The sequence below is a fragment of the Ranitomeya variabilis genome, chromosome 5, assembly GCF_051348905.1.
Source record: "Ranitomeya variabilis isolate aRanVar5 chromosome 5, aRanVar5.hap1, whole genome shotgun sequence".
Taxonomy (NCBI): domain Eukaryota; kingdom Metazoa; phylum Chordata; class Amphibia; order Anura; family Dendrobatidae; genus Ranitomeya; species Ranitomeya variabilis.
This window is the reverse complement of record NC_135236.1, coordinates 102,637,172-102,665,130: the sequence shown is the minus strand read 5'-3', so window position 1 is coordinate 102,665,130 and position 27,959 is coordinate 102,637,172. Positions and strand designations below refer to the sequence as shown.

Sequence of the window (27,959 nt, the reverse complement as noted above, 5' to 3'; positions counted from 1 at the left end):
TTTGCATTGGGCTTTGGTTCTATCACTGTAACTCACCCAGACATTAACAAATTGGCACCTGGGATCATTTTCTCTGTGCCCTTCCCAATCAAAGCTGACTAATTTAGCCTCTATAGGGACACAACCCTTTGACTAAAGTTATGGTGACACCTAGTTGTCAGTTTATTCCAGTACTTGATGGTTGATACTAACGGCACTTGTTACTCAACTGCCTGGCACCAGCACCAACCCCTGTTTCTATGGCCGCCACCCTTTGCTGTTGTCCACATCTGGTTTCTCAAATAACCCAGTGTTTCTTTTTAGCACCCAAGATCTTTTAAGGCAGACTCCGATAGCTGTGTAATCAGTAAGCTTTGCATTCTGTTCCATGTGGGCTCCTGCAGTTTGTCTCACAATCTATTTCTCTCAGTTGGTTATGGTAATCATCTTTTCAGCAAACTCCTGCTTATCTATCAACTATGTGCAATAGCTTCCTTGCTGAGACCTCTGGTTGAACATTTGTCTGCTGCAAGCTCTTCTCTACTATATGGAGTGTAATCTTTTATGAAAGCAAGAATACAATTTTTCTGCTCATCAATTCTGCCTGCTGTTAACCATTTGTCTGCTGATTGCCTAAGTCTCTTGCCATTTGCTGCGAGTCCTGGACTGACCGTGCATCTAAAGTTGCTGTGCATATGGCTCGGTGCTTCCTGCTCCACATGTCTGCAAGCAGTACGGAAAGTCTTGTCCGCTCTTACATCGTCTTTGCTAATTGTTGCTCACCTTGACCTACAGATTAGAGAATCCATCTCACCAGGTGAGCCCACAACAGTTTTTCAGTCTTTTAGGGGTTTGTTGTTTTTTTGTTTTTTTTTTATTTGCCTAGTTTTTATACATTATACTAAACATGACATGGATGGAGGCTCCACTTGAAAAATATTTCAATTTTTGAAGCCCATTACTATTCATTATTTTATAATGTTTCCAAAGAAAAGGACATTGTTAAGTGGGATTAATGGTACCCCTGAATTCCACATTGTCAGATCAGATAAAAAGAACTGTAAAGGCCCCCATTCTGGCAAACCATCTAAAAAGGAATCATTTACCATGTCACAAAATAGATTGAGCCATCAAAATAGTCTCTCAACATCCCGCCTGTACTCTAAGGCTAGGTTCACATTGCGTTAATGTGTGCACGCTAACGGACAGCGTTGCACGGCGAAAATGTCGCAATTAACGCCGTGCAACGGGTCCGTTAGCGCACCCATTGACAGCAATGTGAAGTTTCCCTGTAGCGCATCACTAGCGCGTGCCTTTTTCGGCTCGCGCTAGCGATGTGCCGTTCTTCTGTGGCGCGCCTCGGACGCTGCTTGCAGCGTCCGCGGCGCGCCCGAGGTCCGTTCCCCGCTCTCGCAGATCGGGGATCTGTGAGAGCGGGGACATTACCGCGACCCCTAATGCGGCCCCTAAATAAACATTGCGTTAGCGCAATCCGCTAGCGCTAAACGGATTGCCCTAACGCAATGTGAACCTAGCCTAAGAATACTGCAGGCGAAGTACCTGCTACTGAAGCACTGTTCAAAGTGAAATTTCACAGAACGATCTTTCAAAATTCTCTCTCCACTTTTTTTTTCCCAGAAAGCCACTGTAAACTCCATGTTGAAAATAAAAACCGGATCCAGCACAAAAACGGATCAGTTGCATCAGATTTTTCACTATTTGCAAAGGATCCGTTTTTTTACAACAGCCGGATTGTGCCTGAAACAAAAAAACCTGATGTGTGAAAGGAGCCTAACAGCAGCAAACCCGACCCATAAACAAGAACATTTGGGGAACCCCTGCTTACTGGTCCCATTTAGCCCCTCACTTTTCATCCAATTCATTTAGTAATATTATACTGTAACATCAGAGTCAGATTTGTCAGAAGTGAAGGCACTATGGGTCTGATTCATCAAAGCTCTCCAGTTCCTCTCAGCTCTGCCATAATGGCTGGCATAGGATTTGTGGTGAGGCAAAACAGAAAAAGACGAATTGGACAATTTCACACAAAACCCCCAAATGGCCTGGACAAAATTGGTCGCGTTCTCAAATTAATATTTGGTTGCACACCCTTTTGAATAAATACTTGCAATCAATCACCTCCTATAACCACCAACAAGCTTGTTACACATCTCAACTGGAATTTTGGATCACTTATTTTGCTAACTGCTCCACAGGTCTCTCATATTTGAAGGTGTTCAACAGGATTCAGATTCGGACTCATTGCTGGCCACTTCAGAACTCTTCTCTGCTTTGCTTCCAGCCATTTATGGGTGCTTCTTCAAGTATATTTGTGGTCAATGGCTTGATGAAAGACCCATGACCTAGGACGCAAACCCAGCTTTCTGACACTGGGCATTACATTGTGACCCAAAATCCTTTGGTAGTCTTTAGATTTCATGATGCCTTGCACACAGTCAAGGCACCCAGTGCCAGAGGCAGCAAAACGACCACAAAACATTTTTGAACCTTCACCATATTTGACTGTAGGTGCTATGTTCTTATTTTTGTAGGCCTGATTCCATTTTCCGTAAACATTAGAATGGTGTGCTTTACCAAAAAGCTCTATCATGGTCTCATCTGTTACAAGACGCTTTTCCAAAAGAATTTTGGCAAACAGCAGTCAAGCTTTCTGTCTGTCAGCAGTGGGGTCCTCCTGGTTCTCCTGCCATAGCGTTTCATTTTCTTCAAATATCCACAGCTAGTTAGCGCTGACACCAATGCACAATGGGCCTGCAGGACAACTTGAATTTGGAACTTGATTGGGGCCACTTATCCACTAAGCTGCGTTACGTTTCATAAATGTTCCTCTGCTGTCCGCTTCCAGGGAGATTAGCTACAGTGACATGGGACTTCTTGATTATTATTAACAGAAAATCCGAATACATAGCAAACAGACCCGGGATAAAGTACTAGTGACTATATAAGGTAATAACCCGAATAACAAATTTCCTTGCTCCAAAATTGGATATCAAAAAACAGGAGAACCAAGAGCCAGAAGTATAAATATATATAGCAAAACTTTTATTAATTCAAAGATTAAAAACAGGACATAGGTACTAGTGCCAAGCATTCCACAGCACTACATGAAAGGGGAAAGAAACCAGCCCTAAACCAATCCACCCCAATGCCATGCACGGTAAAGACACTGAAAATGATGGACAGTTAGTCCCATGTGGTAACCCCTAAGAAAAGGGTCCCACACATCGGTATAAATAACATCACATAGCAGAGAGTAATATTAGCATGGAAAATGCACGGCACCAAAACAAAATAACTGTGTAAGTGACCAGCGAGGAGTCTAAGGCAAGTGCAGCAGTACATTTGGTTAACTAGCCCAGGACACATCCACAATAAATATTAGCGCCATGCTTACCAATGCAGGGGGGAAGAGGAGAAGGGATCCCACCGGTGGATAGCCCCCGACGCGCGTTTCGCGACGTACACACGCCGCTTCCTCAAGGGGAGATGGTGTGTGATAGAAAAGGACCTGCCTATAACCCCCCTGACCCTGATCACATGTCCGGCAACCGCCAATCCCAGTGGCGGAGTCGGCGCATGCGCACTGCGGCGGGAAGACTCCGCACAAGGACCTGGCGTCAAACCGAGCACGCATGTCAGGAGAAAACTCCGGATCTGCGCACAAGGCCTGAAAGACACCCGTCCATGTGCGGCAATCACCCACTCACAGGGCGATGCGCACAACCACACAGGGGCGTATGCTGCAATAACAGAAAGTAAGAAAAGAGGTAAGAGCCGCACCGGAACCTGCACAGAGGAAAGCTCACAGAGAGTAATATACTGCAGGCATCACTAACTATAGTCAGACACCTGCATCACATGATAACAGTAATACATAATAAAAATAATAATAACAAAAATTGCTATATAGACAAATGTTGATTGTTGATGCAAACTGATCGCGGAAATGCTGCAGATCTCTTCATGTGTACAGCAGATGTATGGATAGTCAGAGTGGTTCAGAAGCTCATAGATGTGGCGAATGCAGCGGCTCCCTGGAGAAGAAAATGGCATGCAGCAGGAAAAGAGGGGCCGAGGCTAGGTCCACATGAAACTAGTAACTAATAACAATAAAAGATAAATAAAGAAAAAACGAGTTAAAAACAATAAAAGCACGAAAAAACAAAGAACCACCGGATGGGAAATGGTGGAAATCAAAGATGGGTCACCACACAAAGAGGTAATATGAGAACAAACACAACAAATGTACAGATTAGAGGTAGGGAGCGAAACTAAGGGATTCGTTGAGACCATTGGGAGTCATGGTGTTAAGCGTAATAATCCACTTAGTCTCGATTTGTGCTAATCGCTTTTTATAATCTCCACCCCTAATACCCAGGTGAAGCACATCAATCCCCCTCACTTTAAGCAATTTCTCATTGCATTGATGGTGAGACCGACGTATATCCTGGGGCACGGACACGTAGCGTAATATATGACATTGGTAGTGCCACAGGATATACGTTCTTTAATCTGAAATGTCTTAGCGCCATCACTAGAGGCGAAATCAGAGCAGCGCAGGACATTGGCGCAGGCAAGACAGTGCCCACAGGGAGTGCATCCCGCACGAGGGCCAACTGTACCAAACACATTTCTCACAGGAGTTGGAATATAGTGGCTCCTCACCAATATATTGCTAAGATTAGTGCCTCTCCTGGGAGTCATGAGGGGAGAGGTACCCAAGGTGGCACGCAGGGAAGGCTCAGCCTGGAGAACGTGCCAATGTTTCTTCAGAATAGACCGCATACTCTCCCATTCGTGGTTGAAGGTGGAGATGAATCTGATGTGTCCATCTCCACCCTCCATGTGACGTTGGGTCCTAGGATGCAAGAGATCACTGCGTGATGTGAAACGTGCCCGATCGTAACCGGCCTTAATGGATCTGCGGCTGTAGCCACGGACCGCAAATCTATCCTTCAGGTCGAGAGCCTGTGATTCGAATTTAGCCTCGGTGGAGCAAATCCGTCGAACCCTGAGGAACTGTCCGACTGGGACGGCCCTAATAGTGGCAGGGTAATGGGCAGAAGATGCATGAAGTAAAGAGTTAACGGCAGTCGGCTTCCTGTACACATCCGTCTGGATGCGCCGGTCAGAGTCAACCTCCAGACGGATGTCCAGGAAGTCGACCGCAGCCTCACTATAATGATGTGTAAGTCGTATATTAAAAGGATTGTCATTGAGGCACATCATAAAATCCCCGAGCTGGCGAGCAGACCCCCCCCCACAAAAAGAGAATGTCATCAATTGATTATGTTGCACATCGTGGACAAAGGAACATCAAGATCTCTGTAGATGGACTTGTAACCTTGCAATGGTTGATATTTTTCAACAATTTTGGTTCTTAAAGGGAACCGGTCACCCCCAAAATCGAAGGTGAGCTAAGCCCACCAGCATCAGGGGCTTATCTACAGCATTCTGTAATGCTGTAAATAAGCCCCCGATGTATCCTGAAAGATGAGAAAAAGATTATACTCACCCAGGGGCGGTCCCGGTCCGATCGGCGTCGTGGTCCGGGGCCTCCCATCTTCTTACGATGATGTCCTCTTCTTGTATTCACGCTGTGGCTCCGGCGCAGGACTACTTTGTCTGCCCTGTTGAGGGCAGAGCAAAGTACTGCAGTGCGCAGGCGCCGGCCGGGAAAGGTCAGAGAGGCCTGTAGACAAGCCCCTGATGATGCTGGTGGGCTTAGCACACCTTTGATTTGGGGGGTGACAGGTTCCCTTTAAGTCCTCAAGACAGTTCTCTTCTCCTCTTTCTATTCTCCATGCTTAGTGTGGCACACACAGACACACAAGAAAAGATTGAATCAACTTCTCCCTTTTTATCTGGTTTCAGACTTTATTTTCATATTACCCACACCTGTTACTTGCCACAGTTGAGTTTGAATGAGCACACATGCTTGAAACAAATTTGTTTATCCACAATTTTGGACACATAGTAACATTTTTTTGTCTGGCCCATTTCAGGGTTTTGAGTGAAATTATGTCCAATTTGCCTTTTTTTCCCCTCTCTTTTGTGTGATGTTCCAACACACACAAAAGCAAATAAACATGTGTATAACAAAACATGTGTAATTGCAATAATTTTAGGGGATAAATACTTCATTTACGGGAACAATTTAAAAGGGTGGCAAAAGGGACATTTGGATTTTTATACCATCCTTCAGGGGCCGTACAAACTCCGCCCACAAAGTGCATTCTGACTCTGGCACTGGTGTCAGGATGTAATCTTTCATTGCATGCCCTTCAGTCCAGTCCAGTAGTGAACACTGTGTGTGTGTGTGTGCTAACAGAGCAAGAGGAAATGGAAATCAAAATACACCTCTCTGCCCAAGAATGCGGTCCCTGAGAATCTGCTCATGGGCCTGATAAAAGGTTATCGAGGGCCGTAAATGGCCCTGGGGCCTGAGGTTCCCCACCCCTGTTTTAGGCCATAACTGTTCTATAAACACCAGGTGGCGCTATTTGTGTGAGTAAATGACTGAACTATGCTCAGGTTTTATGTTTTTTAACAGCACATGAGAAAACTTTCAAGGAGAATAAGAAATGTCAGCACTCACTCAGTCTGCAGGTCAATCAGTCAACTTTTATTTTCTTAACATCCTGGACAATATCAAAGTGCGGTAGTACTAATATTGCAAATGCAAGGATTTCAGAAAAAAACGTGAGACTTGGCAGACAACGAACGTTTCGCACTTCAATAGCGCTTCTACACGTCCACTAAGAACCAGCATTTGCAATATTAGTGCTACCGCACGGTATGATATTGTCCAGGATGTTAAGAAAATAAAAATGGACTGATTTACCTGCAGACTGGGAAAGTGCTTACATTTCTTCTTCTCCTTGAAAGCTTAATATAGGTTTTGGAACTTACACCACCCTGAAGAGTTCTGTGCAAGAGGTTGTGAAATAGCTGTATAGGTCATTCAGACACTAAAAAAGGCTTCAGAAACTGGTGCCCTGATATTCTTCTCTACATATAAGAAAACTACTGTTCATTTTTTATACTCTATAGAATGACATTGATTGGTGAAAACACCCTTAAATAGAAAGCCATCAGAGAATCAAGAACTGCTAAATCAGGTTTTTTGTTACATTTACTTTTCTTAAATTTGGCAATTGTTTATATCACAATAATTATTGAAAAATAATGATCTTGCAATTTTCACACCGGCCACATAGGCCTTTTTAGAGAGATACTTACTGTCCTTTTAGGAGGCGTGATCAGCGGTCACATTATCATCGCAGTCATGATTTCAATGACCGGTATGGCCTCTAAGCAAAACATCAACCAATCACACCAGGCAATGACACAGCCGGCCCTTCACCCTCTTCTTTTACAATGATCTTTGCTCAAGCTCATTAAATGCTTCAAAACAAAATAGAAGGCCAGAGTCTGCTCATTGTGGGTATGTACATGTGTTGTTTCCTGAAACAATGGAAAGTTAGATACAAAAAACCGTAGTAAACAGTGTGGAAGCTGCAAGATTTCTATTTTTTTATTAACAAAAAATTAAATTGTCAAAATATGAAAAAAAATATAAAATACAAAAAAAAAATAATAATAATTTACACAGTAGGACATTTTCTGATTATAACTTCCCTTTAAGGCCTGAAAATATACTCTTTGTTGAATAGTAATGAACACATTCTACAACAGAGGCCCGCCTGGCCGTGAAGGTAAATCACAAGTCCCATGTTGGCTGAAAACCTGCTCCTCGTTTAATAAAAGGTAAGATGGTAAAAGGAAATGATTTTCCTAATGAACAGAGAACCGTTTTCTGGCTTCACTGTAGCAAGACAATTTTACAGATGGGTAAACCAAGCCGTCAACAACGCAACTTAGTTGGAGTTAATGAGAAAGGAGTCAGCGGGACACGGAATATAATTTGTGAATTAATTTGGCTGCTGGAAAAAAAAATAGAAAAACACGGCAATGGAAATGTAGCAAATAAAAATAGATTATATTTTACCATTCTCATTCTCCAATGAATATTTAGGATATAGAAAAAATATATATCTTTGTGCAGGGTTAACGAGTAGATAGAAAAATATTAAGAATTGAGAGTCCTCAGTGGTTGATACCTTTTAACGGCTAACTGAAAAGATGGTAACAGATTACCGGTACAAGCTTTCCAAACTACTCCGGTCTCTTCAGGCAGTGGCGTATCCAGGGGGGATCAGCCGGGTGCAGCCGACAGGGGGGCGCTAGCGGGCCACCTGATGATGCGGCGGTCCAAGGAGGGGGTTGGCAGGGCCAGGGAGCGGGGGCTGTCTAATTATACTCACCTACTCCTGGCGCTGTACGTGCAGGTCCTTGGCTGCCCGGCGCCCCGGCTTCTTCCTGTACTGAGCGGTCACATGGTACCGCTCATTACAGTAATGAATATGCGGCTCCACCTCCCATAGGGGTGGAGCCGCATATTCATTACTGTAATGAGCGGTAACGGTGACCACTCCGTACAGGAAGAAGCAGCAGCGCCGGGGAAGCAGGGACTGCACCGCGCCAGGAGTAGGTGAGTATACAGGGTGGGGGAGCGCAGCGTGATATTCACCTGCTCCTCGTTCCAGTCGCCGGTCCGTCTTCTGCAGTGACGCTGAGGTCAGAGGGCGCGATGACGTAGTTAGTGCGCGCCCTCTGCCTAAACATCAGTGCAGAGGAGGCGGAAGATGGAGCGGCGAATGGAACGAAGTCAGGTGAATATTGAAAGTGCCGGGGGCCTGAGCGACGGAGAGGTGAGTATGTGATTTTTTTTTTTTTTTTATCGCAGTAACAGCAAATGGGGCAAATATCTGTATGGGGCATCTTATGGGGCCATAATGTTTGTGCAGCACTATATGGGGGCCATAATGTTTCTGCAGCACTATGTGGGGGCCATAATGTTTGTGCAGCACTATATGGGGGCCATAATGTTTGTGCAGCACTATATGGGGGCCATAATGTTTGTGCAGCACTATATGGGGCCATAATGTTTGTGCAGCACTATATGGGGGCCATAACGTTTGTGCAACACTATATGGGGGCCATAACCTTTGTGCAGCACTATATGGGGGCCATAACCTTTGTGCAGCACTATATGGGGGCCATAACCTTTGTGCAGCACTATATGGGGGCCATAACCTTTGTGCAGCACTATATGGGGGCCATAACCTTTGTGCAGCACTATATGGGGGCCATAACCTTTGTGCAGCACTATATGGGGGCCATAACCTTTGTGCAGCACTATATGGGGGCCATAACCTTTGTGCAGCACTATATGGGGGCCATAACCTTTGTGCAAGTGGGCAAGTGTCTGTATGGAGCATCTTATGGGGCCATAACGTTTGCGCAGCACTATATGGAGCAAGTGTCTCTATGGAGCATCTTATGGGGCCATAATCAACGTTTCTGCAGCACTATATTGGGCAAATGTGTCTATGGAGCATCTTATGGGGCCATTATTAACCTTTATGCAGGATTATATGGGGCTCCTGATTCAATATGGATATTCAAAAACACTTAACCTACCGCTGTCTCAATTAATTTTACTTTTATTGTAATCTATTTTAACATTATGGAGATTCAGGAATGTACCTTGGCTTGGTCATACAGTTTCAATAGAGTTAAGGTTCAAATGGGGGAGGTTTGGGGGGGGGGGGCACCAAACTGATCCTTTGCCCCGGGGCAGGAAAGGCTAGATACACCTCTGTCTTCAGGCTCCGTATAACATACAATCTGGGGAGTCACATTTATACATAACAAGACACAAGAATAAAGCAATACATAAGACATGTGACATGAGGCATGAACTATCAGGATGGGAAGGGGAGAAACATTTGTGGCCGTAAATATTGGAACAGTTCATGCTGCCCAGCGCCCAATCAGCGCTGATATCACTCTCTCCGCCTTCGTACGGATTGAACATGAGGAGTAAATCTGGGCTGCAGCTGATCCCTGGCCTTCATTTCATGCTGAGGCCAGCGCTGATTGGGCGCCAGGGTCACGTGTCACAACGAGAAAGAGCACCAGGACCGTGAGTGCTGACATCGCGGGAACGGCAACAGCACAGGCGGCAAGTATAGTTTTTTTTTTATTTTATTTTGGCGAAACATTTAGTTCAAGAAGGGGTTGTCCTAGTAGTGGACACCCCCTTTAAGTTGATGGTGGGATGAAATTGATTAAAGTGTTCGTGGAACATTATAATGACCACAGACAAGATAAAGATCCCCAAATCCCATCAGGACCACAAGATCCTGGGTACTTTCAGCTGCATCTCATCTAATGTGGTGTACTTAATTATATGTACCAAATGTCCAGCAAGGGGGGGGGGGGTCTGTATATGGGGGAGATAGGGCAAAAGCTTAGCACAAGTATGAACTCTCATTGCCATACAATAAAAGAAAAAAAGAATGTATCTACTTGTGGCCAAACATTTTTGTCCCCCTGATCACAGCATTATGGACATGAAATTACTGGTATTAAAAGGCAACTTCAAGTTTCAGAGACAAACATTTGGGAGTACAAACTTATGGCAACCTTTGACACTCTCAGTGCAAGAATGAATGTGTCGCATGGATTTGTGTCTTTCTACATAAGCTAAGGAATGTGCTCTTTATACCATTTGGGGGCATCACAACCATGCACCAGAGATCAATCACAGGACAATAAGGACTTTCACACTACTTATCTATGAACTGTTCCAATATACACATGGCCACAACAGTTTCTCTCCTGCCATACTGATAGTTCTGTTTCATGTCACTTGTCTCATCTACTGCATTATTTCTGTGTGGTGTTGTGTATAAATATGTGATTCTTCAGATTTCATATTAGTTTATGCCTGATGAAGAGACCGGAGTAGTCTGGAAAGCTTGCAATCTGTTACCATCTTTTCAGTTAGTCATTAAACTGTATCAACCACTGAGGACTCTCAATTTTTAAAGGGAACCTGTCACCAGGTTTGGCGGATATGAGTTACGGGCACTGCCTTTCAGGGCTTATACACAGCATTCTATAATGATAAGCCCCCAATCCAACCTGCAAGAGAAGAAAAATAAGTTTTATTATACTCACCTGGGGGCAGGCGGGTCTGACGGGTGTTGCAGGTCCTGGTCCGGCGCCTCCCATCTTCTTGCGATACTGCCCTCCCGCTTGCTTCATGGCTTACTGGCATCGGCGCTACTGCGCAGGCGTACTTCTCTGTCCTGTTGAGGGCAGACCAAAGTACTGCAGTGCGCAGGCGCTGAACCTCTCTGACCTTTCCCGATGCCTGCGCACTGCAGTACTTTGCTCTGCCCTCAGCAGGGCAGACAAAGTACGCCTGCGCCAGAGCTGCAGCGTGACTACAAGAAGAGGACATCATCGTAAGAAGATGGGAGGCCCCGGACCGGACCGCAGCGGGACCGCCCCTGGGTGAGTATAATATAACCTCTTTTTCTCATCTTTCAGGATACATCGGGGGCTTATCTACAGCATTACAGAATGCTGTAGATAAGCCCCTGATGCTGGTGGGCTTAGTTCATATACGATTTTGAGGGTGACAGGTTCCCTTTAACATATCGTGTACTGGAAAACAGGAAAAAAATTCCAAAGTGCAGTGAAATTGCAAAAAGGGTACAAGTCCATAGTTTTTGGGTTTTTTTACCATGTTCACTAAATGCTAAAATTGACTTGCCATTATGATTCTCCAGGTCGCTACGAGTTCACAGACACCAAACATGTCTAGGTTCTTTTTTATTTAAGTGGTGAAAAAAAAATCCAAAATTTGAATAAAAAAAAAATGCCATTTTCTGAGACCTGTTGCGTCTCCGTTTTTCATGATCAGGGGCTGGGTGAGGGCTTAATTTATTGAGCGTCGAGCTGACTCTTTATTGATACCATGTTTGTTTAGATTTGATCTTTTGATGGCCCGTTATCGCATTTTTATTGCAATGTAGAGGTGACTAGTGATGAGCGAGTGTGCTCGTTACTCGAGTTTTCAGAGCATGCTTGGGTGTTCTCCGAGTATCTTGGGCGTGCTCGTACATTAATTTTTGAGTCCCCGCAGCTGTATGATTTGCAGCCGTTAGACAACCTGAACACATGCAGGGATTGCCTGCTTGTTAGGGAATCTCCACATGTATTCAGGCTGTCTAGCAGCCGCAAATCATGCAGCTCTGGAGACACAAACAATCTATGAGCACGCCCAAGAAACTCGGTGAACACCCGAGCATGCTCGGAAGTCTCGAGTAACGAGCACATTCGCTCATCACTAGAGGTGACAAAAAAAAAAGCAATTCTGTTTTTAGATTTTCTCATTACACCTTTTAGCAATCGGGTTAATTCTTTTTATATTGATAGCTTAGGCGACTGTGAATGCCAAATATGTGTACATTTGAATTTTTTTCATTGTTTTATTTTGAATGGGGCAAAAAGGGGGGTGATTTGAACTTTTATATTTTCTTTTTTTATATATATTTTTAAAAACTTTTTTTTACTTTTTGCATGCTTTAATAGTCTCTATGGGAGACTAGAAGCTGCAATTCTTTGATCGCCTCTGCTACATAGAGGCGATGATCAGATCGCCTGTGAATAGTAGAAATGCTCACTTGCTATGAGCGCCGACCACAGGGCGGCACTCATAGCAATATGGCAATGACAACCATAGAGGTCTGCTGTAGACCTCTGGTTGTCATGCCGACCCATCTGTGACCAGCGAACATGCGACCGGGGTCACTGATGCGATCCCTGTAAGTGCGAGTTAAATGCCGTTGTCAGAGATTGACAGCGGCATTTAACTAGTTAACAGCCTCGGGTGGATCACAATGTCAGCGATATAGATCATTTGTCATGTGCCCAGAAAGGTGTGGCTCGGGTCCGGCGCCTCCTATCTTCATACGATGACGCCTTCTTCTTTGTTTCCTGCCGCGGCTCCTGCGCAGGCGTACTTTGTCTGTCCTGTTGAGGGCAGAGCAAAGTACTGCAGTGCGCAGGCGCAGGGAAAGGTCAGAGAGGCCCAGCGCCTGCGCACTGCAGTTCTTTGCTCTACCCTCAACAGGGCAGACAAAGTACGCCTGCGCAGGAGCTGCGGCAAGAAGAAGAAAAGAAGAGGACACCATTGTATGAAGATGGGAAGCGCCGGACCCGGTCCGCGAAGCCCATCGGAACCGGACCGCAGCGGGAATGCCCCTGGGTGAGGATAATATAACCTGTTTTTCTTACCTTTCAGTTTACATTGGGGGCTTATCTACAGCATTACAGAATGCTTAAAGATACCTTCACACTAAACGACAACGATCCGTGACGTTGCAGCGTCCTGGATAGTGATATCGTTGTGTTTGACACGCAGCAGCGATCAGGATCCTGCTGTCATATCGCTGGTCGTTGCTGAAAGTCCAGAACTTTATTTGGTCGTCAGATCGGCGTGTATCGTTGTGTTTGACAGCAAACGTGACAGACAGCGGAATGTAAGTATGTACTGTTTGGGTTTTTTTACATTTACACTGGTAACCAGGGTAAACATCGGGTTCCTAAGCGCGGCCCTGCGCTTAGGAACCCGATGTTTACCCTAGTTACCCGGGGACTTCGGCATCGTTGGTCGCTGGAGAGCTGTCTGTGTGACAGCTCTCCAGCGACCACACAGTGACGCTGCAGCGATCGACATCGTTGTCGATATCGCTGCAGCGTCGCTTAATGTGACGGTACCTTTAGATAAGCCCCTGATACAGGTGGCCTTAGCTCATATACGATTTTTGGGGTGACAAATTCCCTTTAATGAATCAGCCACTAGGTCTACACAATATTGAGGTAGATAGATGGTACATGTCAAAGTACCAACCAAATGCCAGGACCCGAGGTTCTCAAGAAACACATTGTTCAGGACATAAAACCACCTTCACCAGTTTGCCACCTTCTTCTTGCGTATAGTCAAGAATACGAACTGTCCTGCAGCACAAACCAACAAGAGCCGTTCTGTAGTATCCAGCTGTGGACACAACGTACTGAATGGAGTTGCATAGTGCACCTCCTGTTTCATGTGTGTACATCAGGATGCTGCCAATACCAGCTGACCGGAGGGTGTCGAATTATTAGGATACTGATAGCCTATCCCAGAAACAGGTCATCAGTATACTCTGAGTGAACAACTCCTTTAACCCTCTCGCTGTTTCACAAGTCATCACATCCTACACTTTAGCCCTTGTCAATGTTGCTCAGGTCCTTACATTGCCCATTTTTCCTGCTTCCAACACATAAAATCCAAGAGCTTGACATAAATATCTCATTCCCTGACAGGAGCCACCATTGTGATAATCATCATAATTCATGGAGTAAATACTGATTTTTTTTGGAAACGGTAATTTTGACTAGACTGCGATATAGAGGCAAATATTTTACTTTAGTAACTATTTCCCCACTTTAAAATTGCATACAAATGCCCTCAACAAAAGCCAGGCAGCGACATGAAGGCTCCTGATGTACTTCTGCATCCGTCCTGTGATTTGTGATACCGCCATACTCTGCAGATGATTCCCAGCACCTCCTTCAGTCAATATTCAATTGTGACCACAGGACTTTTGATTTATTCTGTGACAGGTTCACACAGCTCCTGCCTGCTAATACAGCTCAGGCCTAGAGAAGCACAATATACAGGAGAAGTGGAGGGTACGGACTCAGGGAGACAAACAGGGCGTCATTGCCAGAATAGTCATGTATTGAATTCCGGGTCATGTCACATTGAGCAATATGGCATAGCCATGTAACTTATATTAGATGACCCACTGATTGCTGGGTGTGTAGGCAGGTCTAGGCAAAGTGCGGCTCGCGGACCACATCCGACCCAAAGACGGTCCCAGTCCGGCCCTCGGCCTGCATCCAGATATCGCCTCTACCTACATCCACAGATAACCGCCGAATCCTTCTTGCACCAATCAGCAGAGGTGATGACGTCACTACATGGCGTCTGCTGTGCGGAGTCAGTGCACCGGAGCACACAACACAGAGGACAGGAGCAAGAAAGTAGGTTTGTTTTGGCGGTTTTATATATTTGTATCTGCATTTGCGGGGCTCATACTATATAGAGCAGGCTATGTGGGGGCTCATACTGTATATGAGGGATGTGGGATCCTACTGCGTATAGGTGGTGTCAGCATACTTAATTCTGCTCAATATTAAGTGGTACAATTAATAATTTAATTCTAATTAATATATTAAAGGGGTTGTCCGGTCAAAACTGATAAGTCTGCAGTCATTCTGTGTGACTGCAAACTTATGAAACCCCCCAGTCCATGCATTGTGCACTGCCGTGATTTGCCAGCTTCCGACCTGATACCAGAGGGTATGTATGCGTTATACATACAAAGTGGGCACAGCGCAGTGCAGGGGGGATTCATAACTCCGCAGTCACACAGCGTGACTGCAGACTTACCGGTTTTGACCAGACAACCTCTCTAATATTGAACATAATTAATTTCAGCTTATTGGTCCGACCCTCCACGACAGTCACAGTCTCATGTGGCCCCTGGGGAAAATGAACTGCCCACCCCTGGTGTAAGGCATCATGCACGTTGCAGGGTCTCTACGGCTGTATACTAAGAGAAGTGCACACCGTGTGTGTGTGTGTGTGCCGTACCATGGTGATCTAGTTAGCACCCTAGTGTAGGTTTATTCTCCCTCAGGAGCAATGTTTCTTAGCCCTTGTCACGAATCCCACTGGATATGTCACGGTTCATGGAGAAGATGTCTTTATCATCCTCACCACTCACACCAATGTGACTGAACCGGGGTTGTTTGGTTGCCCCTGATTCTTTCTGAAGGGGATTTATCTATATCCCACTTCCCAGTTCCAGTTTGGAACTTGCAGCTCTCTGGCATCCCCCTTTCCCTCATGTCAGTCAGAGTACTGCACCTAGGGTAATTAGTAGCCAGAAAGGCTGCCCGCTATGTTCTGGCGATTGGGCGCGCTGCAGCGAGGGCAATATTACTATTCCGACTCAGGCGGGAACAGAAATTATCAACGCTGCAGTCGCTACCAAGCCTCCCAATGCACAGGACAAATTCTGCTGCCACCAGCTCCGATTCTCTTAATTGCTAACAAGTCCGGAGCCAAACCAAATCAGTAGCGTAATTCACCTCAGAGGACGCGACAGTTCGTTATAGACCAAGGAGTGACAAGCTCGCAATGTTATACTCCAAAAAAAGGTAGGCAGTGTTTACAGAGGTATAAAAAATATAGTTCTTACCGATAACGGTATTTCTCTGAGCCCATGACGGCACCACGGAGAGAGGGGATCCGCCCACCAAGGACAGGAAACCTACAGATAAAAAGGCGGTACCACTCTCCCGCATCAGTTGTTTACTAGAGAACGATGGGAGACTATGGAACAGCTTATTAGTTTCAACATTACTTTATATTAACTTAATTGAGATACCACGTGGCCTATCAAAAAATAAACTATGGCACTATATTAACGTGCACACCCATAAGTGAAGGGAGGGAATGTACGGGTGCCGTCATGGGCTCAGAGAAATACCGTTATCGGTAAGAACTATATTTTTCTCTGTCGCCCATGACGGCACCACGGAGAGATTTCATAGATTGTACATTCAGGGAGGGACCACCGCTTCCAGAACCCTTTTACCGAAAGTAAGGTCCGAAGAGGAAATAAGGTCCAATCTATAGTGTCTATAGAATGTGGAAGGTGATGACCAAGTAGCGGCTCTACATATCTGATCGATAGAGGTTCCGGCCTTCTCCGCCCAAGAAGCCGCCACTGCCCTCGTTGAGTGAGCCTTGACTTCCCCTGGAACAGACACTCCACTTGACGAATATGACAAGCTGATAGCGTCCGTGACCCATCTTGCCAAAGTGGATTTGGAGGCTTTTTTCCCCTTTCGGGGACCCTGAAAGCATACAAAAAGAGAGGCATCCTCCCTACTCTCTCTAGTGGCTTCTAAATATTGTATGAGACATCTCCTTACATCTAGCGTATGTAATGCTTCCTCCTCTTTATTTTTAGGGTTAGGACAGAAGGAGGGAAGAGAGATCTCTTGAGTTCTATGGAACCGGGAAGCCACTTTCGGGAGGTATGCAGGATCTATCTTGAGAATAACTCTATCCTCTAAAACCTGAGTGTATGGAGGGTTAGCAGATAAAGCTTGTATGTCGCTAATCCTACGAGCGGATGTGAGGGCAACCAGCAGGGAAGTTTTGAGGGATAGCATTTTTAACGGGACCTCCTCCAAGGGTTCGAAGGGAGGTTTAGTCAGGGCTCTAAGGACCAAATTTAAATCCCATTGAGGGGAGGTTTTAATTGGAATTGGCCTTGATCTGCTTGCTGCCCTGATAAACCTTGAAACCCACCGATTCCCTGCCAGATCGTAATTAAACAGAGCTCCCAATGCTGCCACATGGACTTTCAGGGTACTCGTGGCTAAACCGATCTCCAACCCCTTTTGTAAAAATTCTAATACAGTTTTAAGGGGAACCTTTTCTCCTACTTTGGAACCTGATGATGATAGGAATTTCTTCCATATCTTCCCGTATTGTTTTGTCGTGACCGGTTTCCTACTTTGTAAGAGAGTGGATACTAATGCTGGTGAAAATCCTCTATCCTCTAGTAGCTTCCTCTCAAATGCCAGGCCGTCAAGTGTAAGTTCATAACTTGTGGATGGTTGATCGGCCCTTGGGAGAGCAAGTCTGGGAGGTCTGGGAGTACCCACGGGTCGGATATCGACATTCTCCTCATCCAAGAGAACCAAGGTCTCTTCGGCCAGAACGGGGCTATTAAGATTACATGAGCCCTGTCCTCCCGAATCTTCCTCAGCACTGCCGGAATCAGGGCAAATGGGGGAAATGCGTAAGCTAGATGATGCCGCCATGGAATCAGAAATGCATCCAGGGCTACCGGGTTCCCTTGAGGATTTATGGAGCAAAAGGAGGTTACTTTTTTGTTTGTGTTGTTGGCAAAGAGATCTATGTTGGGAACCCCCCATTTTCTTGTAATCTGGGTAAATACCGTCTGATTTAGCTCCCATTCTCCTTGCTTTAAACTGGAGCGGCTTAGAAAGTCCGCTTTGAAGTTGTCCACCCCCCTTATGTGTAGACTTGTCAGGGATAAAAGGTTGCTCTCGGCTATCTGAAAAATTTCGTTGGTTACCTCCATCAGTTTTTTGGAGCGAGTCCCCCCCTGGTGATTCAGGTATGCTACTACCACCCTGTTGTCCGACATGACTCTGACGTGGTGGGAGTGAAGGGCCCCCAAGAATTCCTGGAGGGAGAACTTGACCGCAAGGAGCTCTTTCATATTGGAGGATTCCTCCCGCAGGGATGTTGGCCAGGTGTTTTGAGCTACTAGGTCGCCTAAATGAGCCCCCCAGCCACTGGGGCTTGCATCTGTCGTCAGTATCTTTGAGATTGGGATTACCCATGGGACTCCCTGGGAAAGATTCCTTAGTGATGCCCACCAGGTTAGTGACTGAGTTGTTTTTGGAGATAATCTCAACCGACTTTCTAAATGCCCTCCCAGAGAGATCTCTTCTGATAAAATCTGCCATTGAAGGTGTCTCGAATGGAGCTGCGCCCATTGGACCGCCGGTATGCACGAAGTCATGGATCCTAAGAGGGACATAGCCTGGCGTAGTGTTATAGAAGGGAGGGCTTGTATTTTGGCCACTCGTCTTATCATGCTTTGTATTTTTTCCTCTGGAAGACGGCACTCTTCCTTTATAGAGTCCAGTATTAGACCCAGATATTCTTGGACCTGGGAAGGTACCAGTCTGGACTTTTTCAAGTTTATCAGCCAACCCAGATCCTGTAGGGACCTTGTCACTGTATCCAGCTGATTGCTGCAGTGTTGGGGGGAGGAGCCTATTATCAAAAAATCGTCCAGGTATGGTACAATCAAGGTGTCTTGCTCTCTGAGATGAGCCATTACCTCCGAAATTATTTTTGTGAATATTCTCGGGGCTATTGCCAGTCCGAACGGTAGGGCTGAGAATTGAAAGTGGCGTAATGTCCCCCTGACATGAACTGCTATCCTGAGAAACCTCTGGTGATCTATGTGGATTGGGACGTGATAATAGGCATCCTTCAGGTCCAGGACTACCATAAAACATCGAGGAAAAAGCATTTTTATAGAGGATTTTATCGTCTCCATCTTGAATGGTTGAATCTCTAGGTATTTGTTTAGGCTCTTCAGGTTTATGATAGTCCTGTAAGACCCATCTGGTTTTTTTCTCAGGAATAGAGGGGAATAATAACCTTGTTCTCTTTCTTGTGGAGGGACTTCTAGAAGAACCCCCTTGTCCACTAGTCCTAGGACCTCGTTCTCTAATGCCCATTGTTCTTCCGCTGAAGACTTTGGAGAGGTTATTGAAAAGAAGGGACGAGGAGTTCTCAGAAATGTTAGCTTTAGACCTGATTTTATTATGCCCAGGATCCATTGGCTGCATGTAATCTTTTCCCAGGCCGGGAGAAAGAGTGACAATCTCCCCCCCACCCGGGGCCAACCTTCATTGAGAGGGTTTCTTGTTGTCGCCGGGGTTTTTATTAAACAGGTACCCTTTATTTCTGTTTTTCTTATCCTCCCATTTTCCCTGGTTTCTCCCTTGCTTTTTACGGAAAAACCTCTTGCTCCGAAAGGGCCGTTTGTAAGCGGGGAAACCCAGGGCAGGAAAAGATTTCTTTTTATCTCCTGCCTTCTCCAGGATGTCGTCCAGGGTGGGGCCAAACAGAAATTCCCCTTCACAAGGAATAGTGCATAATTTAGACTTCGTCTGTAAGTCCCCTGGCCAGCACTTAAGCCAGAGGGCGCGCCTTGCCGCGTTAGAGAAGACCGCTGACCTGGCAGCCAATCTAATAGAATCAGCAGAAGCATCTGCTAAAAATGCGGCCGCCCCTCTTAGTACCGGCAAGGTGCTCAGTATGGAGTCACGGGACGCCTTCCCCTTTAGCTGGCCCTCCAGTTGGTCTAACCAAATCATTAATGAACGGGACGTGCATGCGGCTGCGACTGCTGGCTTTAGACCTCCTCCAGATGCTTCCCCGGCACTTTTGAGAAAAGCATCCGCTTTTTTGTCCATAGGGTCTTTTAAGACCCCCATGTCTTCAAAAGGAAGGGCAAATTTTTTAGACGCTTTAGCAATAGCTACGTCTAGCTTGGGGGCTTTTTCCCAGAAGGAGCAAGATTCGTCTTCAAAGGGGTACTTCCTTTTTGGCGTCAATAACGCCTTTCTCAAGGGTTTCTTCCACTCCTTTTTGATTAGTGCGGAAATAGTTTCATTGAGTGGAAAAGCCCTCTTTTTCTTTTGCTCAAGACCTCCGAACATGATGTCCTGAACCGACCTTTTGGGGTGAGAGTCTACTAACCCCATAGTGCTCCTCACTGCTTTAATGAGGCCATCGGTGTCTTCTAAGGGGAAACAGCTGTGACCCCCAGAGGAAGAAGACGATGACGAAGAAGAGGAGGAGGTGGTGGAGGAGTCAGATGAATCTGAGTCCGCACTATCCTTGTCTGTATTAGACACCGGGGACGGAGACCTGTGTTTAGTCTTCCTCCGTTTTTTTCCCCTTTTCAGAGACTTAAAGGTGTCTTCTACCTGATTCTTAATCAGGGTTTTGAGGTCAGCTGCAAACCCGGGAAGCCCCTTGGATACTGTTTGCTGTATACATATACTACAAAGTCTTTTCTCCCAGGTATTTGGAAGATCTTCTTTACACAGGGCACAAATCCTATGCTTGGTTTTCCCTAAGCTCTTCTTTCCCGGTTGAGGATGCTCCATGTCCGTCTTTTTCCCCGACGCCGTACTGGACCCCTTGCTATGTTGGGACCTTTGGCGTTCTTTACCGGTGGTGTCCTGGTGTCCTTTTTGCTGTCGCCGTTTTTGCTGCTGCTGCTGCTGCGGCGATGCTGATGGTGGTGGTGGTGACTCAGGTAAGGGTGATGCCATGTCACTCATTCTGATTGCAGGTATGGCCTCACGTAGGCTGCTGTCAATCGACTGATGATGCGGCTGACCGCCGCTCTGCTCTGGCCGCTGATGCTGTGCTCTGCGCCGGTGCCGTGCTCTGCACTAGTGCTGCGCTCTGCGCTGGTGTTGAGGCTTGTGCCGCTGCTTGCGCTGCGGTCTTTCGCCTCCTGATGACTGGAGCCAGGTCCATTTTATATCGCCGCGCTTCTCGTGGCGCGCTTGCGCAATAGCTGCGGCCTCGTTCCCGGCGCCTGCGCAGAAGCGCCCATCCGGTGCCTGCGCAGAAGCGCCTATCCGGCGCCTGCGCAGAAGCGCCCATCCGGCGCCTGCGCAGAAGCGCCCATCCGGCGCCTGCGCAGAAGCGCCCATCCGGCGCCTGCGCAGAAGCGCTCAGAATCGAACGCCGCCGCCGGCTGCGCAGAAGCGCCCACCCGGCGCCTGCGCAGAAGCGCCCATCCGGTGACTGCGCAGAAGCGCTCGCAGAACGCCGGCGCCCACGCCATTCGGCGCCGCAGGAGCTCCCGCACACGCGCGGGCGGCCCAAGATGGCGCTGCCCATGGCGCACATGAAACGCTGCCTCTCCGGAGCTCCCGGTTTGCTTGCAGCCTGCATGCGCGGTCCCTGCACGCCTCCTGGCCATGCAGTGTGCAGACTGACGCTTGAAGGGGGGAGAGCCGCGCTACCTCTCCCGCAACCACAGAGGGACCCCCCTGGATGTTGCCGCTGCTGCATCTTACCTAGGGAGGTGACCGCGAACTCCATGTCACCTCCCCCGCACACCCTAGAGGCCCACTAGCCCCAGCGGTGGCGCTTCGGGTCACCACACCAGCCGAGGCAGAGGGACCCCAGCTGCCTGAGTCGGACTGATTGGCCCCGGAATCCCACGATGATCTTCTTCTGGTGAGTCTGTAGGTCTCCCATCAAGGACAGGAAACCAACTGATGCGGGAGAGTGGTACCGCCTTTTTATCTGTAGGTTTCCTGTCCTTGGTGGGCGGATCCCCTCTCTCCGTGGTGCCGTCATGGGCGACAGAGAAACAATATTATAAAGGACACAAATCATATGTACAATACAATTACAAATAAAAAAAAGGATAACAATTGAAAAGAACACTTACAGGTCGTTATGTCATTGCATCACCATGGCTGGCTGTGTGCTGAGGAGGAGGGGCTACATCTAGATGCACCACACATCTGTACAGCAGCTAGACCTCGGACAAAAAGACACTGCAAAACTGCTGTCTCACTAAGCTATCTCACAGCCCAAAACCCAGGCACTCCCCCTGTGGTGACCTCACTTAGAGGCTGAAACCTTCCCTTTACTTAGAATTATGAACACTATTTTATGTCTAGCTCGCTGTATGAATCTCGTATGCTAAATACACAATGATGAAGATGTGCCCCACATCATGAGGATTCTTTTAAGTGTAAACACGAAGTAATTACATGACCCACTTACGGAGAAATCCACTCTGCACTTGTTGCGCTTAGCTGCTAGCTGTTTCAGTGAGGTATAGATCTATCGATGGACATCCGGAATATATAATTCTTATATCTTTAGCCAGGATCGGTGACCCTATATATATCACTTTAATAGAACAAAGGAAGCTCATGGTTTCCACACCAGTTTCAATAAGTACCAGGTAGGAGAGGGGAATGAGTAGCGTAGGGAGACTGTCTGCTGCAGCTAAAAGCCATAAACTGCTCAGTGGAGGGGCTGCTACTAGTAATGAGCGAATATACTCATTACTCGAGCATGCTCGGGGGTCTTCCGAGTATTTTTAGTGCTCGGAGATTTCGTTTTTCCTGCCGCAGCTGAATGATTTACATCTATTAGCCAGCATAAGTACATGTGGGGGTTGCCTGGTTGCTAGGGAATCCCGACATGTACTTATGCTGGCTAACATAGGTAAATCATTCAGCTACGGCAAGAAAAACTGAAAAACTAAATCTCCGAGCACTAAAAAATACTCGGAGGAGCCACGAGCATGCTCGCGAAATCTCGATTAACGAGTGTATTCGCCCATCACTAGCTGCTACACATTGGTATCAAGTTGCACCGAGTGTGTCTGCCATAGGGATTTGTTTTTGTATCAGTGAATGCAGTAGGGGAGAAAGGGGGGGGGGGGTCGAATCTGCAGCGTGTGTCTGTGCCATGGTACCTTCTAGAACTAAACTCACAATATGGCATTTTTACATTATCGTGACAGCCCTCATTCTGGAATATGGCATTTTGCGACATTCTAGCACATGCCTATGCTAGATAGGATTGTAATACATTTTTGTTCACTCACATATGAAAAATATACAAATGACATATGGACGGAACCCACGTGCCATTTATTATATTGCCACACCCATTCACCTAAATGGTTGCGTTTGATCAGCAATTAAAAAAAAACATATGAGATGTGAACATGCCCATATAATGGGTAAGAGAACAAGATCTGAGTGAGACCTAAGTAACAGTAGCCAAATTCCAGTAAATGTAGTTTTCATATGCAAAAAATATAATATAAATAAAATTATGTGCTCGGGACAGTCGTATAAAAAGGAAAAATAAGACCACACAAGGAGATAAAGACGCCTCCCTCACACGGGCTTCTCATTTCACACCATTCACAGGAAGGATCTGTTAGAGTAGTCATCCTCGATGGGTCCGATCCTTACTACGACACAGCCAGCTTCACGAAGGTCAGGCAGGAGGTGGCAGAAAAGTAAGAAATGTCTAACCAGTTTCCATTTAGAGAACCCTCCTGGAGTCAGACCTGCTGACGGGATGCACTCATGGACCGTACCCCACGAAAAGTACCAATCGAAAGTGACAATTAAAATTAGTGAGTGACCAAGCTCATGGGGTGCGAGTGATAAGTGGTCCCCCTCCACCTTGTCCTGCCCAGCTAACATACACTGGAGTAATAAGAAGGCTGTAGGCCAGATACAATGACTCCAGGAGGGCCACTGCTACCCAGAGCTTTAATAATTTTGGACCTTTTGGGCCCCCGAGCCTTCAGGGTCCAGGTATGAAGGCAACTACAGTAGTTTCCAGATTGTGGTAAAACAACCAACTAGTTTGGAAACCTGCAGATTCACAACCATTTTCCACACAGAGTATCAGGCTATGTGCACACATTGCGGATTTTGATGCGGATCCGCAGCGTTTTGGACGCGCTGAATTGCATCAAATCCACGTAGCAGTGCACAAACAATATTAGTCTGTGTGAAATTGACATTTGGTGTGCACATGCTGTGGAAAAAATACATGCGGAATCAATTCTTTTTACGGATCTGCAGCGTTTCTGCACCCATTGACTTCCATTGTGTCAGGCCAATCCGCAGCAAAACTGCAGGTGTAAAAATTATCTGCGGATTTGCTGCTCATGTGCCTGCGAGAAATGCTGCAGATTGGGAGGGGGGGGGGGAGTGGGTGGACAGAGTGTGGGCAGATACTGTGTGTGGGCGGATACAGTGTGTGAGCGGAGAAGATGTGCTTGTCTGTGTGTGGGTGTTCGTGGGCATGCATGCGTGCGTGTAGGCAGGCATCGTCAGATGGGACTACTAGTCCCATCCGGCTATGCCTGCTACAGTGACAGCTAGCCGGATGATGGGACAGTAGTAGTCCCATCATCCGGCTACTGTGTTCAAATGTTAAAAAAAAAAAAAAACACACATACAACACACAGTACATACTCACCAATCACCTAGTCCCCGAAGCCCTCGATCACCTGGGAAAAAAACAAAACAACAGTATACTCCCTGATCTGATGTAATCCATGTAATAACGAGTGTCCCACGAAGATCTCCCGTGGAGAGCTGTCACATCGACAGATGTGACCGCTCTCCAGGGGCTCCGGGATACAATGACGGAAGGTATCCTTACGCTCTGTATCCGTCTGCCGCTGTGAGAACAGTATAGGTCATACTGTCATTTGAGGTACTGCTGCGTGGGAAAATTCTCACAGCAGTGCAGTAAAGTGAGAGGCCATGGAACCCTGAGCGATAATACTGCAGGAGCCATTGTCTCCTGTCAATGTGTCACTGGAGGCCTATAGAGCAGTCACATCTCCTGATGTGACAGCTCTGTAGGGGAGATCGTCGTGGGACACTCGTTATTAAATGGACTGCGTCGGACCAGGGAGTATTTGTGTTTGTTTATTATTTTTTCTTTTTTCCAGGAGCTCGAGGGCATCGCATGGATTGGCAGAAAAATAAAGATGGCAAAACCGTGTGGTGTTTTATTTCATTAAAATTAGTGTTGAGCGATACCGTCCGATACTTGAAAGTATCGGTATCGGAAAGTATCGGCCGATACCGGCAGAGTATCGGATCCAATCCGATACCGATACCCGATACCAATACAAGTCAATGGGACTCATGTATCGGACGGTATTCCTGATGGTTCCCAGGGTCTGAAGGAGAGGAAACTCTCCTTCAGGCCCTGGGAACCATATAAATGTGTAAAAGAAAGAATTAAAATAAAAAATATCGCTATACTCACCTCTCCGACGCAGCCGGGACTTCAGCGAGGGAACCGGCAGCGTTGTTTGTTTAAAATTCGCGCTATTACTTGGTTACGTGAATTCCCGGCTTGTGATTGGTCAGGTCGGCCATGTTGCCGGGACGCGGACCAATCACAGCAAGCCGTGACGAAATTACGTCACGGCTTGCTGTGATTGGTCCGCGTCCCGGCAATATGGCCGCCCTGACCAATCACAAGCCGTGACGTCACGGGAGGCTGGACACGCGCTCATTTTAAAATGGGCGCGTGTCCAGCCTCCCGTGACGTCACGGCTTGTGATTGGTTGCGCCGCGGTCAACCAATCACAAGCCGGGAGGCTGGACGCGCTCATTTTAAAATGGGCGCGTGTCCAGCCTCCCGTGACGTCACGGCTTGTGATTGGTTGCGCCGCGGTCAACCAATCACAAGCCGGGAGGCTGGACGCGCTCATTTTAAAATGGGCGCGTGTCCAGCCTCCCGTGACGTCACGGCTTGTGATTGGTTGCGCCGCGGTCAACCAATCACAAGCCGGGAGGCTGGACGCGCTCATTTTAAAATGGGCGCGTGTCCAGCCTCCCGTGACGTCACGGCTTGTGATTGGTCAGGGCGGCCATATTGCCGGGACGCGGACCAATCACAGCAAGCCGTGACGTAATTTCGTCACGGCTTGCTGTGATTGGTCCGCGTCCCGGCAACGTGGCCGACCTGACCAATCACAAGCCGGGAATTCACGTAACCAAGTAATAGCGCGAATTTTAAACAAACAACGCTGCCGGTTCCCTCGCTGAAGTCCCGGCTGCGTCGGAGAGGTGAGTATAGCGATATTTTTTATTTTAATTCTCTCTTTTACACATTTTAACATTAATGTTGTTGCGATACCCGATACCCGATACCACAAGAGTATCGGAATCCCGGTATCGGAATTCCGATACAGCAAGTATCGGCCGATACCCGATACTTGCAGCATCGGAATGCTCAATTTTAATTTAAAATACCTTATTCTGCATGTGTGTGTGTTTATTTAACCCATTAACAACTATAAGATTAGTAATGGATAGGTATTTTATTGACGCCTCTCCATCACTAAGCCGGCTTGATGTCACCTTACAATTCAAAGGTGACATTAAGCCCCCATTACCCCATATGCCACAGCTACAGGACAATGGGAGGAGAGGGGATAAGTGCCGGAATTGGTGCATTTTACAGATGCGCCATTTCTGGGGCAGCTGAGTGCTGGTGTTTGTAGCCGGGGGGGGGTCAATACCCATGGTCCCTTCCTAGGCTATCAATATCAGCTGTCTGCATAGCCTTTTCTGGCTATTAATTATAGGGAGACCCCAAGTCTTTTTTTTTAGTGGGGGTCCCCCTATTTTAATAGCCAGTAAAGGCTAAATATACAGCTGCGGGCTGATATTCATAGCCTGGGAAGCTCCATGGGTTTTAACCCCTTCCCAGGCTATAAACATCGGCCTCTAGTCGCTGCCTTTCCCTCTCTGGAGCAGAAAATTGCACGGGAGCCCACGCCAATTTTTTTTTTTTTTATTATAAATTAAACAGATATTGCGTTTAAGGCCGGGTCACACTTGTGAGAAACTCACACGAGTCTCCCGCATCAATACCCGTCACTGCCGCCGACACTCAGGACTGGTGTGTGCGGCTGCATGTATTCCTATGCAGCTGAACGCTCCGGTTCCAGGTATTGATGCGAGAGACTCATGCGAGAAAATGTGACCCCGGACTAACGCAGAGTGTGAGTCTTTATTTAACTCTTTATGTACCATTTTATTATATTTACTACTAAACATTGGGCTTGGTATCTTCTATCCATCCATCTGTAGATTCATTTCTCTATCTTTCTATGTGTAAACATTATTGTTCAATGGAGTATGTAAATGAAGAAGTTGGACAAGAAATGACAATTTTTTTTGTTCAATAATAGATCTCTATTTAGCTTTCAAAAACACATGAAAATCCTCATCAAATCTGTGCAGATTTTTACATGCATTTTCTGGCAAGAGATGCAGATTCTGTGCAGAAAATTCTGCAGGCAAATCTGCGACCTGTGCACATACCCTCAGTCAATTTCCACTGCAGAATTTCCCTGGAGTGTGTGGATGGGATTTTCCGAAATTTCATTCACAATGATGGCAATGAAATATCTGGCAGATTTTCAGGACAGGAAATCCAGATGGAAAATCCGCTATGTATCAGATCCATGTATTCGTATTTTCAAATTGTCATTCCCAATTAAAGGCATCATCCACTGCTGGATAATCTCAGCTTAATCAATGAAGGTCACCAAAAGAAATACAACAGCGGATCCTCTCTTCCCACAGAGGCGCTAATCCACTGATGCTCCTGAGTGGCGTCACCTGTTCTGTCCTCTACTGTCTGCAGCCAATGCGCAGTCACAAAGCAGATGTCCACCCTGACCGAAAAATCATGTACAGCAGCGAAAGAGGACGCTCCTTGGCTGCATCCAGCACCACACAAGGCA

General features: G+C 46.6%; 1 protein-coding gene and 1 long non-coding RNA gene across 3 annotated transcripts in view; one reads left to right on the top strand and one right to left on the bottom strand.

Annotated features, from left to right (window-relative positions):
• The window catches only part of GMCL1 (germ cell-less 1, spermatogenesis associated), a 158,174-nt gene that overhangs the window by 120,081 nt on the left and 10,134 nt on the right, over positions 1-27,959 (bottom strand). The window lies entirely within an intron of this gene.
• LOC143775207 (uncharacterized) lies at positions 225-23,752 on the top strand. Its single transcript, XR_013215593.1, has 3 exons — positions 225-796; positions 7,677-7,770; positions 23,590-23,752. It is a non-coding gene; the product is annotated as an uncharacterized LOC143775207 (long non-coding RNA).